This window comes from Triticum urartu, chromosome 1A (assembly GCF_056163025.1).
Source record: "Triticum urartu cultivar PI428250 chromosome 1A, HENAU_Tu73, whole genome shotgun sequence".
Classification (NCBI taxonomy): Eukaryota; Viridiplantae; Streptophyta; class Magnoliopsida; order Poales; family Poaceae; genus Triticum; species Triticum urartu.
In genome coordinates this window covers 363991904-364004974 of record NC_141873.1, presented here as the reverse complement: position 1 = coordinate 364004974, position 13071 = coordinate 363991904, and the positions used below count along the sequence as shown (strand labels likewise).

The window sequence follows — 13071 nt, the reverse complement described above, 5'->3', positions numbered from 1 at the left end:
TACTCTTGTATAAGGGAGGCTAGGTCTGCTCACCGGCCACGTACGCAACGTGCAGGTGTGAATGGGCGATGGGCCCAGACCCCTGCGCCATAGGATTTAGACCAGCGTGCTGACCTCTCTGTTGTGCCTAGGTAGGGCTGCGACGTGTTGATCTTTCGAGGCCGGGCATGACCCAGGAAAGTGTGTCTGGCCAAATGGGATCGAGCGTGTTGGGTTATGTGGTGCACCCCTACAGGGAAGTTAATCTATTCGAATAGCCGTGATCTTCGGTAACAGGACGACTTGGAGTTGTACCTTGACCTTATGACAACTAGAACCGGATACTTAATAAAACACACCCTTCCAAGTGCCAGATACAACCGGTGATCGCTCTCTAACAGGGCGACGAGGAGAGGATCGCCGGGTAGGATTATGCTATGCGATGCTACTTGGAGGACTTCAGTCTAGTCTCTTCTACATGCTGCAAGACGGAGGCTGCTAGAAGCGTAGTCTTCGATAGGACTAGGTATCCCCCTCTTATTCTGGCATTCTGCAGTTCAGTCCTCATATGATACCCTTATTCCATTTGATACCAAGGCATACATATGTAGTGTAGCTCCTTGCTTGCGAGTACTTTGGATGAGTACTCACGGTTGCCTTTCTCCCCATTTCCCCCTTTCATATACCCGATTGCTGCGACCAGACGTTGGAGCCCAGGAGCCAGACGCCACCGTCGACGACGACTACTACTACTCGGGAGGAGCCTACTACTACGTGCAGCCCGCTGACGGCGACCAGGAGTAGTTAGGAGGATCCCAGGCAGGAGGCCTGCGCCTCTTTCGATCTATATCCCAGTTTGTGCTAGCCTTCTTAAGGCATACTTGTTTAACTTATGTTTGTACTCAGATATTGTTGCTTCCGCTGACTCGTCTATGACCGAGCTCTTGTATTCGAGCCCTCGAGGCCCCTGGCTTGTAATATGATGCTTGTATGACTTATTTTTATTTGTAGAGTTGTGTTGTGATATCTTCCCGTGAGTCCGTGATCTTGATCGTACAGGTTTGCGTGTATGATTAGTGTACGATTGAATCGGGGGCGTCAGAAGTTGGTATCAGAGCCGACTGCCTGTAGGAATCCCCCTTCCACACTCCTTGGCCGAAGTCGAGTCTAGACATTACAAAAACTTTTACTAACATGGTTGTGTGCCTTACGGGCCCACGTCGCCATCTGGGTGGTATTCGGATCTTTTACTCTTCGATCCTTACTCTGGGACTCTGAACTCTCTCCTACTCGGGTTAAACGATTTTACTAACCCTAACACTAGGATCCCATGACCACGTTCAACCCAAAGTTGGATAAGCCCTAGTTATTCTTTAGAGTAGTATTTGAACATTGTCCACATTGTCATTTGACTCCTGTGAAAACATCTTTGTTTTCAGATGGAACCCACGAGGCAGGTCGTGCACCACACGACGGCCATTGGTGCCTCAGGATCACCTGCTGTGTTGGTTGAGATGATGACCTATCTGGGTTATCGCTGGCACCCTGAGTACACCGTCTATGAGGAGTACCAGGACTTCAACCAGGAGCAGTACCGTGCCATCGTCCACCTCTACTCTCGGGAGTATGACTCCACTACCGTGCTGCACACTGCTCATGGTGTTGGAGTGACTATTGATATGGCGGTCCACGATGCTGCTTATGCTGCTCTGACACGTCTTCGCAGAGAGTATCAGGAGTTGGACACCTCCCCCTTCAGGCACATTGCTATCGCATCCGATGTTGGTGCGGAGGGATACTACACTGCTACCTACTCCACTGTCACCCGAGAGCCCTTCTACCATCAGAACCTGGTTCTCCATGCTGATGGGCTGGATAGAGCTAACCGAGCTCTTCCCCACAAGTTGTACACCACTCGTCAGCACCTTTATCGTGCTCTGACAATGTTGCACCCCTTTGTCGGATCCAGAGAGCTACCGCGTTCTGCGATCTACCCAGCCAGGACCGTGATGCCCCAGGGCGTCGGTTGGCCAGATGTGGGAGGCTACTCTCCCGCACTTGGTCCTCTTCTGCCACTTGAGCGTCGAGTTCTGCACCAGAGTACCCACGGACCCCAGGATGCCGACGTGGAGTTCCCGATGCCACACTACCAGCTTTGAGGCTACAGCTACCTCCGCAGTACCACGTGGGACTGATGTAGACTTGCTTGTTAGTGTTAGATGCGTTCGCCGTGAGCCTGCGTGCCGCCTATGATGTCTTAGTCTATGTACTGAACTCTGTGTACCGAACTCTATGCATGATTTCTTTTGTAAGATATGACGACTACTATGTAGTATCTATTGTGCTACTTTCGTTGTGCATGTTTCATCATGAATGATTCTTGTCTTTGCAAATTTCTCAATGCTGAACTACCCCTGTTATATATTAGCAGGATGGTTAGACCAGGTGGTCGTGGTCATGGTGGCAACGCCCCACCACCGCCTGAGTACATGGCTGGGATGATACAATAGTTTGAGCTGAATCGTCAGTTCATGGAGAATATTATGGCTCAGTTTCCTCGCCCCAATATGAACCAGCAGCCAACCCAAGTGACTCTGCAGGATTTCATGCGCCTCAACTCAACCGTGTACCGCAGCTCAACTCAGCCTCTGGATGCTGATGACTAGCTCCGTGACATCACCTATGAGATGGAGTCTGCTGATGTAGCCCCTGCCAGCTATGTCACCTTTGCTTCCTTCTTCCTGAAAGGACCCACAGCTCAATGGTGGGACAGCCACAAGCCTACTCTGCTAGCTGGAACAATCATCACCTGGCTTGACTTCCAAGTTGCCTTCCGTGCTCGCTTCATTCCTCAGGGAGTCATGGACCGGAAGAAGCGTGAGTTCCGCAACCTCACCCAAGGCAACAAAACCGTGGAAGCTTATCAGCGGGAGTTTCTGGACTTGTCCCGCTATGCTGAAGAGGACATTGCAACTGATGCACGCAGACAAGAGAAGTTCCGTGATGGCCTTCAAGCTGACATCAAGCTTGCACTTCTAGTGCATGACTTTGCTGATTTCGCCACCCTGGTGAACAAGGCCATCAATGCCGAAACGGGTCTGCAGGAATACCAGGGCTCTCACAGGCGCAACCGTGACACGGGCTCATCTTCGGGCCCATCCTTGCAGAAGCGCAAGATATGGATTCCCAACAACATGTACCAGCCGAATGCACCTGCCCCAAGGCAGACCTATGCTGCACCTCGTCTGCCTGCTCCACCAACTAGGCAGCCAAGACTTCCAGCTCCACCACCACAAACTCCTATTCCCACTCCCAATAATGGTCTGTGCTTCAGGTGTGGTCAACCAGGACACCGTGCTAGGGAATGCAACCAGAACCAGAATCAACTGGACCTCCCTGCAGCTTGCCGTGGAAGCAACCAGCCTCGCAACAACAATGCCAAGTCTTATGGTCATGTTCATGCCAACCACGTTGATCTCAATGAAGTTCTAGACCAGCCTGCTACCGTGATGGGTACACTCCTCGTAAAATTAGTACCTGCATCTGTTTTATTCGATTCAGGAGCATCGCATTCATTCATGTCAGAAGATTTTGCATACAAGCATGACGTTAAATGTGAGGAGATGAACACTTCGGTATTGGTAAAAACCCCCGTGGGACAATGTCAAACCTCACTGGTTGGCAACGATGTCCCCGTGGAAATCGAAGGGCTGGAATTCTACGCCTCTCCCATTATCCTAAAGTCGTGTAACATCGACCTCATTCTGGGAATGGATTGGTTGAAAGCGCATACTGCTTCTATAGTTTGCGCCACTAAGGTCGTCCATCTGCTACACCCTTCTGACGAAATAATAGCTTACCAAGCTCATCTAGTTCAGAACACCGAGGCACGGCTTTATGCCTTGAATGAGTTGAACGCTGCACCACTCGAGGGCATTGAAAACATTCCCGTCATTCGTGAATTCCAAGACGTCTTCCCAGAAGAACTTCCAGGGATTCCCCCTGCTAGAGCTGTTGAATTCATCATCGACTTGAAACCCGGCACCACCCCTATAGCTAAACGACCCTACAAGATGCTGCCGCATGAACTCATTGAGCTTAAGGAGGAAATCGACAAATCTCTTGTCAAAGGTTTCATTCGCCCAAGTTGCTCTCCTTGGGGAGCACCTTCTCTCTTTGTTAAGAAGAAGGATGGGACAAACCGATTAGTCCAAGACTACCGTCCTATAAACCAAGCTACCATTCAGAATAAATACCCTCTTCCTCGGATCAATGATCTTTATGATCAACTGGCTGGCTCATCAGTGTTCTCCAAACTCGATTTGAGGTTGGGTTACCACCAAATCCGTGTTCGTGAAGAGGATATCCCAAAGACCGCCTTCGTGACTCGGTATGGGTCTTACGAGTACACAGTCATGTCATTCGGCTTAATGAATGCTCCAGCCACCTTCTCTCGTCTGATGAACTATATATTCATGGATTACCTCGACAAGTTCGTCGTGGTTTATTTGGACGATATCCTTGTATTTTCCAAGAACAAGGAAGAACATGCTGAGCATCTTCGTCTTGTGCTGGAAAAGCTTCGAGAGCATCAACTGTATGCTAAGCCCTGTTCAAGAATTCATCCGATTAACCAGTTAACTTGCCGATTAATCCCTACTCGTAGGGTCACCGAGTAGCCGATAAACCAAAAAATCGTCCGATTAATTGATTAAATGGCCGATTAACTTGCCGATTAGCCGATTAATCCCCTACTCGCTAGCCAATCGAGCAGCTACCAGTTAACGATTTACTCAACAATGATGCTAAGTATTCCAAGTGTGAATTCTGGCTCCTCGAAGTAACCTATCTTGGGCATGTCATCTCCAAGGATGGTATTGCCGTCAACCCTGAACGAGTTCAGGCTATTCTCGATTGGACTCCTCCAAAGAATGTCAGGCAAGTACGAAGTTTTCTCGGTCTCGCCAGCTATTGCCGTCGATTCGTCGAGAACTTCTCCAAGATTGCTAGGCTTCTGACTAATCTGTTGCATAAGGGTGTCAAGTTCGAATGGACGGACAAGTGTCAGGAAAGTTTCCAGGCGCTCAAAGACAAGTTGACTTCTGCCCCAGTGCTTGCTCCACCTGATACTAAGAAGGACTTCGTCATTTACTGCGACGCTTCCTGTCTAGGATTAGGCTGTGTCCTAATGCAAGAGCGCAGAGTGATTGCTTATGCCTCTCGTCAACTGCGCCCTCACGAAGAAAACTACCCAGTTCACGACCTCGAGCTTGCTGCTGTCATTCATGCACTGAAGCAGTGGCGACATTACCTTCTCGGTAATCCTTGCGAGATCTTCACCGACCACCAAAGTCTGAAGTATCTATTTACTCAGCCATATCTGAACCTTCGTCAACAGAGATGGATGGAGACTGTTGCAGACTTTGACATGGGTATATCCTATACCCCCAGCAAGGCTAATGTAATGGCTGATGCCTTGAGCCGCAAGTCTTACTGCAATCACCTCCAGGTTCACAAAGTTCAGCCCTCGCTTGCCAAAGAATTTAGAAAGCTGAACCTTCATATTGTTCCTCCTGGAGCACTCGTCCCCCCTCCCCCAGAGTTTCAGAAGATGAATCTTCATGTTGTTACTAAGGGATCTCTAAATACCCTGGCTGTCGTACCAGATCTCGTAGCTGGTATAAAGACTATTCAAGGTTATGACTCTGAAGTCCAAAAGATTAAATGTCATCTAGCAGAAGGAAAGCCCTCCTTCTTCTCTATCGCCGATGATGGCGCCTTGTACTTCAAAGGCCGCCTAGTGGTACCATGTTCGAAGAAAAACCTGGATCAGACTAAAGGGGTTATGAAAGAAGCTCATGATACGCCTTTGTCTATTCATCCTGGTAGTACAAAGATGTACCAAGACATCCGTCAAAGATTCTGGTGGTCTAATATGAGGCAGGATATTGCTCGTTATGTTGCTGAGTGTGACGTTTGTCGCCGTATCAAAGCAGAGCATCAAAGGCCTGCTGGAACTCTGCAACCTATCTCTATTCCTGAATGGAAATGGGACCATGTTGAAATGGACTTCGTCACTGGATTTCCCAAATCGCAGAAAGGTAATGATGCTATTCTTGTCGTCATTGACCGGCTTTCTAAAGTTGCACATTTTCTGGCGGTCAAAGAGACAATCACTGCTAGTCATCTTGCTACTCTCTACATGTCCAGAATTGTTTCACTTCACGGTATTCCACTGGTTATCAGTTCAGACCGTGGAAGCTTATTCACTTCAAGATTTTGGGCAAGTTTCCAAGAAGCTATGGGAACTCATCTGTCGTTCAGTACGGTGTTTCATCCTCAGTCGCAAGGACATGTTTAACGTGTCAACCAAGTTCTCGAAGACATGATTCGAGCTTGTGTGATTTCCTTCAGCAAGAAATGGGAGGAATCTCTTCCATATGCCGAGTTCTCTTATAATAATAGCTATCAAGCTAGTCTGAAGATGTCCCCCTTCGAAGTGCTATATGGACGAAAGTGTCGAACCCCTCTGAACTGGTCAGAAACTGGGGAACGTCCACTCTTCGGTCCGGATATTATCCAACAGGCCGAAGAACAAGTTCGCATTATAAGCGAGAATCTCAAGACTGCTCAGTCACGTCAGAAAAGTCAGTATGACTGTCATCACAAAGACATGGTCTATCAACCTGGCGAAAAGGCTTATCTTCAAGTTACACCAATGAAGGGTGCTCACCGCTTCGGGATCAAGGGCAAGCTAGCTCCTCGCTATATCGGTCCCTTCGCTATTCTCGAAAGGCGTGGAAAAGTGGCATATCAACTGGAGCTTCCGCCGAACCTTTCTCAGGTTCATGACGTGTTCCACGTGTCACAACTCCGCCGTTGCTTCAAGGATCCAATCCGAGCAGTGGATCATGAAGTGCTCGAATTGCAGCAGGACCTCTCCTATAAAGAGCATCCGGTCCGCATTCTCGACCAAGCTGAACGCCGCACACGTGAGAAGGCGATCAAGTTCCTCAAAGTCCAGTGGTCGAATCACTCTGAAGACGAAGCCACTTGGGAACGCGAGGACCGCCTGCGTGATGAATACCCCGCACTGTTTCCTTCTACCTCCTAAATCTCGGGATGAGATTTCTTGTAGTGGAGGAGATTTGTAACGCCCGGATAATCTTGCTACAGTAATTCCATGCTAATCATGCCACGTCACCTCGATTATTGTTGCTAAGCTTTCGTTAGTTCAAACATATTCAAAATCAATTAAAAAAAATGGCAAACAACAAAAGTTTTTAAGAAGTTGAAACAAAAATGTTCGGTGGTTGCCGAATATTACGAGGGTAATTATAGTGCAACAAACATATTTTTATAAAATGGCTAAGATGGTTTAAAATGAAATTAAATAGAAAAGAAAATAAATAAAAATAAAACAGGAAACACACTAACCAAAAAAAGGAAAAAGGAGAGAAAGGCCCCCACTGGGCTTCGGCCCAGCAGGCCGGCCCAATCGGCCGCAGGCCCAACCGGCCACCCCCCTCCCCTTATCCATTCTCCCCGAAACCCTAACCTACCCACTCCCCACTTCCCCCACTCGTTCCCCCGCACGCCTCCCTCTCCTTCCTCGATCTGGATTGGGGTGCAACGACCCCGACCCCGATCCCGATCCCGCATCTCCCGTCGCCGCCTGGACCGCGCAGGCACCCGAACTCCCTCGCCAGCCTGCTTCCTCCCACGTCGCCGTCGTCCCCGTCGGTCCACCCCGAACCTCCCCGCGCCCATTGCCCCGTCCCTCCAAAGCCCGGTGAGGCCACGGCCTCCGCCCTGCTCCTTCCCCCGTCCCGCGCGCGCACATCACCCGCTCCGGCGCCCGTCGCAAGCCCTCCCCCGCTCACTGCGTCGCGCGCCCGCGAACGCCTGCTGCTGCCGCCGACCGCCCCACTCTGCTCCTGCTGCCTCGCGTCCCCGCGCTCGCCCGCGCGCACAGCCGCATTCCCGCGGCCACGCCCTCTGCTCCTGCCTCTGCTCCTCGCCTGCTGCAGCCCGGTCACCCCTGGCCTCTCCTCCTCTTGATCCCGCGGGCACCTCGCGGCCACGCGACGCGCCCGCCTGCTCGCTCGGCCGCTCCGTCGCTGCGTCCGACTGCATGCCCCTCCCGCGTCCAGGCCACGCCCCGACCGCACCTGCCTGCGCCTGCCACCACCGTGCCTCCCCCCCGCTGCTAGTCGCGTGTCCCGCGCCGCGCGCTCCGGCCACCGTCGCCTCCCCTACGCCCCTAGCGCCCGCCCCGTTGCCGTCGCCCCCCGAGTCGTCCCTCCGCCGCCTCCCTTGGCCTGGCCGCCGGCGCCGGCGTGCGCCGCGCGCGCCTAGTGCCCTCGGGGTTGCGCCCGCCCCCCTGCACACGGCGCCCATTGCCTGCAGCGCCCGCTGGGGCGCACGCCCGCACCCGAAAGCCCACCCCCCTTTATGCCCCCGGGGCCGCTGACCAAATGGCCCCACGGTCCAGAACGTTTTGTAAAAAAAAGAATTAAAAATAATATATATAATAAATAAATAATAAATAATAAAATTAATTAATTAATTAATTAATTTTGATTAAAATTAACTAATTAGGATTAATTAATCTAATGGCTAATTAGGCTAATTAACTACTGTTAATTAGCTAAAAGAGTATGACAGTGGGGCCCACCCACTAATTAATACTAATTAGGGTAATTAAATTGTTTAATTAAAATGTGTCACTGACCAGTGGGACCCACTAGTCAGGTTGACCAGTCAACCCCTGTTGACTGCTGACGTCAGCATGACATCATGCTGATGTCATAAATCCAAATTCGGATTAATTTAAATAATTAAATAAATTCCAGAAATTAATAAAATCTTTAGAAAATCATATCTTTTAATCCGTAACTCGGATTAAAATATTTTCAACATGAAAGTTGCTCAGAACGACGAGACGAATCCGGATACGCAGCCCATTCGTCCGCCACGCATCCCTAGCATAGGAAACACGTAACTTTCCCCCTCCGGTTCATCTGTCCAAAAACGCGAAACACCGGGAATACTTTCCTGAATGTTTTCCCCTTCACCGGTACCACCTCGTACCGCGTTAGGGCACACCTAGCATCGCGCTTTGTCATGTCATGCATCGTCATGCATTTGTTTGCATTATATTTATTGTTTCTTCCCCCTCTTCTCTCGCCAGATACAACCGGTGATCGCTCTCTAACAGGGCGACGAGGAGAGGATCGCCGCGTAGGATTATGCTATGCGATGCTACTTGGAGGACTTCAGTCTACTCTCTTCTACATGCTGCAAGACGGAGGCTGCCAGAAGCGTAGTCTTCACCAGGACTAGCTATCCCCCTCTTATTCTGGCATTCTGCAGTTCAGTCCTCATATGGTACCCTTATTCCATCTGATACCAAGGCATACATATGTAGTGTAGCTCCTTGCTTGCGAGTACTTTGGATGAGTACTCACGGTTGCCTTTCTCCCCATTTCCCCCTTTCCTATACCCGATTGCTGCGACCAGACGTTGGAGCCCAGGAGCCAGATGCCACCGCCGACGACGACGATTACTACTTGGGAGGAGCCTACTACTACGTGCAGCCCGCTGACGGTGACCGGGAGTAGTTAGGAGGATCCCAGGCAGGAGGCCTGCGCCTCTTTCGATCTGTATCCCAGTTTGTGCTAGCCTTCTTAAGGCATACTTGTTTAACTTATGTCTGTACTCAGATATTGTTGCTTCCGCTGACTCGTCTATGATCGAGCTCTTGTATTCGAGCCCTCGAGGCCCCTGGCTTGTAATATGATGCTTGTATGACTTACTTTTATTTGTAGAGTTGTGTTGTGATATCTTCCCGTGAGTCCCTGATCTTGATCATACACGTTTGCGTGTATGATTAGTGTACGATTGAATCGGGGGCGTCACATCTTTTGTATAAAGAATTAAACTCTCTTGCTTCACTTATATCTAGTTAGAGAGTTGACAGGAATTGGTCATTCACATGGTTAGTCATAAAATCCTACATAAAACTTGTAGATCACTGAATATGATATGTTTGATTCCTTTAAATAGTTTTGCGATATAAAGGTGGTGATATTTGAGTCATGCTAGTTGAGTAATTGTGAAATTTAAAAATACTTTTGTTGAGGGTTGCAAGTCCCGTAGCATGCACATATGGTGAACCGTTATGTAACGAAGTTGGAGCATGAGGTATTTACTGATTGTCTTCCTTATGAGTGGCTGTCGCGGACGAGCGATGGTATTTTCCTACCAATCTATCCCCCTAGGGGCATGCGTAGTAGTACTTTGCTTCGATGGCTAATAAACTTTTGCAATAAGTATATGAGTTCTTTATGACTAATGTGAGTCCATGGATTATACGCACTCTCAACCTTCCATCATTGCTAGCCTCTTCGGTACCATGCATTGCCCTTTCTCACCTCAATAGTTGGTGCAAACTTCGCCGGTGCACCCAAACCCCGTGATACGATACACTCTATCACACATAAACCTCCTTATATCTTCCTCAAAATAGCCACCATACCTACCTATCATGGCATTTCCATAGCCATTCCGAGATATATTGCCATGCAACTTCCATCATCATCATATACATGACTTGAGCATTTATTGTCATATTGCTTTGCATGATCGTAAGATAGCTAGCATGATGTTTTCATGGCTTGTCCATTTTTTGGGTGTCATTGCAACGCTAGATCATTGCACATCCCGGTACACCGCCGGAGGCATTCATATAGAGTCATATCTTTGTTCTAGATATCGAGTTGTAATATTGAGTTGTAAGTAAATAAAAGTGTGATGATCATCATTATTAGAGCATTGTCCCAGTGAGGAAAGGATGATGGAGACTATGATTCCCCCAAAAGTCGGGATGAGACTCCGAACGAAAAAAAGAGAAGCCCCCCCCCCAAAAAAAGAGAGAAAAATAGAGAAGGGACAATGCTACTATCCTTTTACCACACTTGTGCTTCAGAGTAGCACCATGTTCTTCATATAGAGAATCTCTTGAGTTATCACTTTCATATACTAGTGGGAATTTTCATTATAAAACTTGGCTTGTATATTCCGATGATGGGCTTCCTCAAATGCCCGAGGTCTTCATGAGCAAGCAAGTTGGATGCACACCCACTTAGTTTCAGTTTGAGCTTTCATACACTTATAGCTCTTAGTGCATCCATTGCATGGCAATCCCTACTCCTCACATTGACATCAATTGATGGGCATCTCCATAGCCCGTTGATTAGCCGCGTTGATGTGGGACTTTATACTTTTTGTCTTCTTCACACAAACCTACATCATCATATTCTATTCCACCCATAGTGCTATGTCCATGGCTTGCGCTCATGTATTGCGTGAGGGTTGAAAAGGCTGAAGTGCATTAAAAAGTATGAACCAATTGCTCGGCTTGTCATCGGGGTTGTGCATGATTTGAATGCTTTGTGTGGTGAAGATGGAGCATAGCCAGACTATATGATTTTGTAGGGATCACCTTTCTTTGGCTATGTTATTTTGATAAGACATAATTGCTTGGTTAGTATGCTTGAAGTATTATTGTCTTAATGTCCAATGGTAGACTATTGCTTTAAATCACTCGCATCTTAATATCCATGCCATGATTAGATATATGATCAAGATTATGCTAGGTAGCATTCTACCTCAAAAATTATTTTTTTATCATTTAGCTACTCGAGGACGAGCAGGAATTAAGCTTGTGGATGCTGATACATCTCCGTCGTACCTATAATTTTTGATTGTTCCATGCCAATATTCTACAACTTTTATACACTTTTGGCAACTTTTTATACTATTTTTGGGACTAACATATTGATCCAGTGCCCAGTGCCAGTTCCTGTTTGTTGCATGTTTTTTGTTTCACAGAAAATCCATATCAAACGGAGTCCTAACGGAATAAAAACGGACGGAGAATATTTTTGGAATATTTGTGAGATATGGGAAGAAAATCAACGCGAGACGGTGCCCGAGGGGGCCACGAGGCAGTGGGGCGCCCCCTGGGTGCGCCCCTGACCCTCGTGGCCCCCCGTAAGGCGGTTACTGCTCTTCTCTGGCTGCAAGAAAGCTAATTTTTGGAAAAAAAATTGGAGCGCAGGTTTCAATCCAATCGGATTTACGGATCTCCGGATATATAAGAAACAGTGAAAGGGCAGAATCCCAGAACACAGAAACAGAGGGAGACAGAGAGACAGATCCAATCTTGGAGGGGCTCTCGCCCCTCCCGTGCCATGGAGGCCATGGACCAGAGGGGAAACCCTTCTCCCATCTAGGGAGAAGGTCAAGGAAGAAGAAGAAGAAGGGGGGCTCTCTCCCCTCGCTTCCGGTGGCGTCAGAACGCCGCCGGGGCCATCATCATCACCGCAATCTACACCAACACCTCCGCCATCTTCCCCCCTCTATCACCGCAATCTACACCAACACCTTCCCCCCTCTATCTACAGTGGTCCACTCTCCCGCAACCCGCTATACCCTCTACTTGAACATGGTGCTTTATGCTTCATATTATTTTCCAATGATGTGTTGCCATCCTAAGATGTATGAATAGATTTTCGTTGTCCTATCGGTAATTAGTGAATTGCTATGATTGATTTAATTTGCTTGTGGTTATGTTGGTGTCCTTTGGTGCCCATCATATGAGCGCGCGCGTGGATCACACCATAGGGTTAGTTGTATGTTGATAGGACTATGTATTGGAGGGCAAGAGTGACAGAAGCTTCGACCTAGCATAGAAATTGATGCATACGGGATTGAAGGGGGACCAATATATCTTAATGCTCTGGTTGGGTTTTACCTTAATGAACATTAGTAGTTGCGGATGCTTGCTAATAGTTCCAATCATAAGTGCATAGAATTTCAAGTCAAGGATGACATGCTAGCAGTGGCCTCTCCCACATAAAACTTGCTATCGGTCTAGTAAAGTAGTCAATTTCTTAGGGACAATTTCGCAACTCCTACCACCACTTTTCCACACTCGCTATATTAACTTTATTGGTTCTTTATCTAAACAGCCCCTAGCTTTAATTTACGTGCACTTTATATTTTTGCAAACCTATCCAAAAACAC

General features: G+C 48.3%; 1 pseudogene; it reads right to left on the bottom strand.

Moving 5' to 3' along the window:
- Positions 1-7532: 7532 nt before the first annotated feature.
- Positions 7533-13071, bottom strand: part of LOC147991246 (uncharacterized) — a 32891-nt pseudogene continuing 27352 nt past the window's right edge.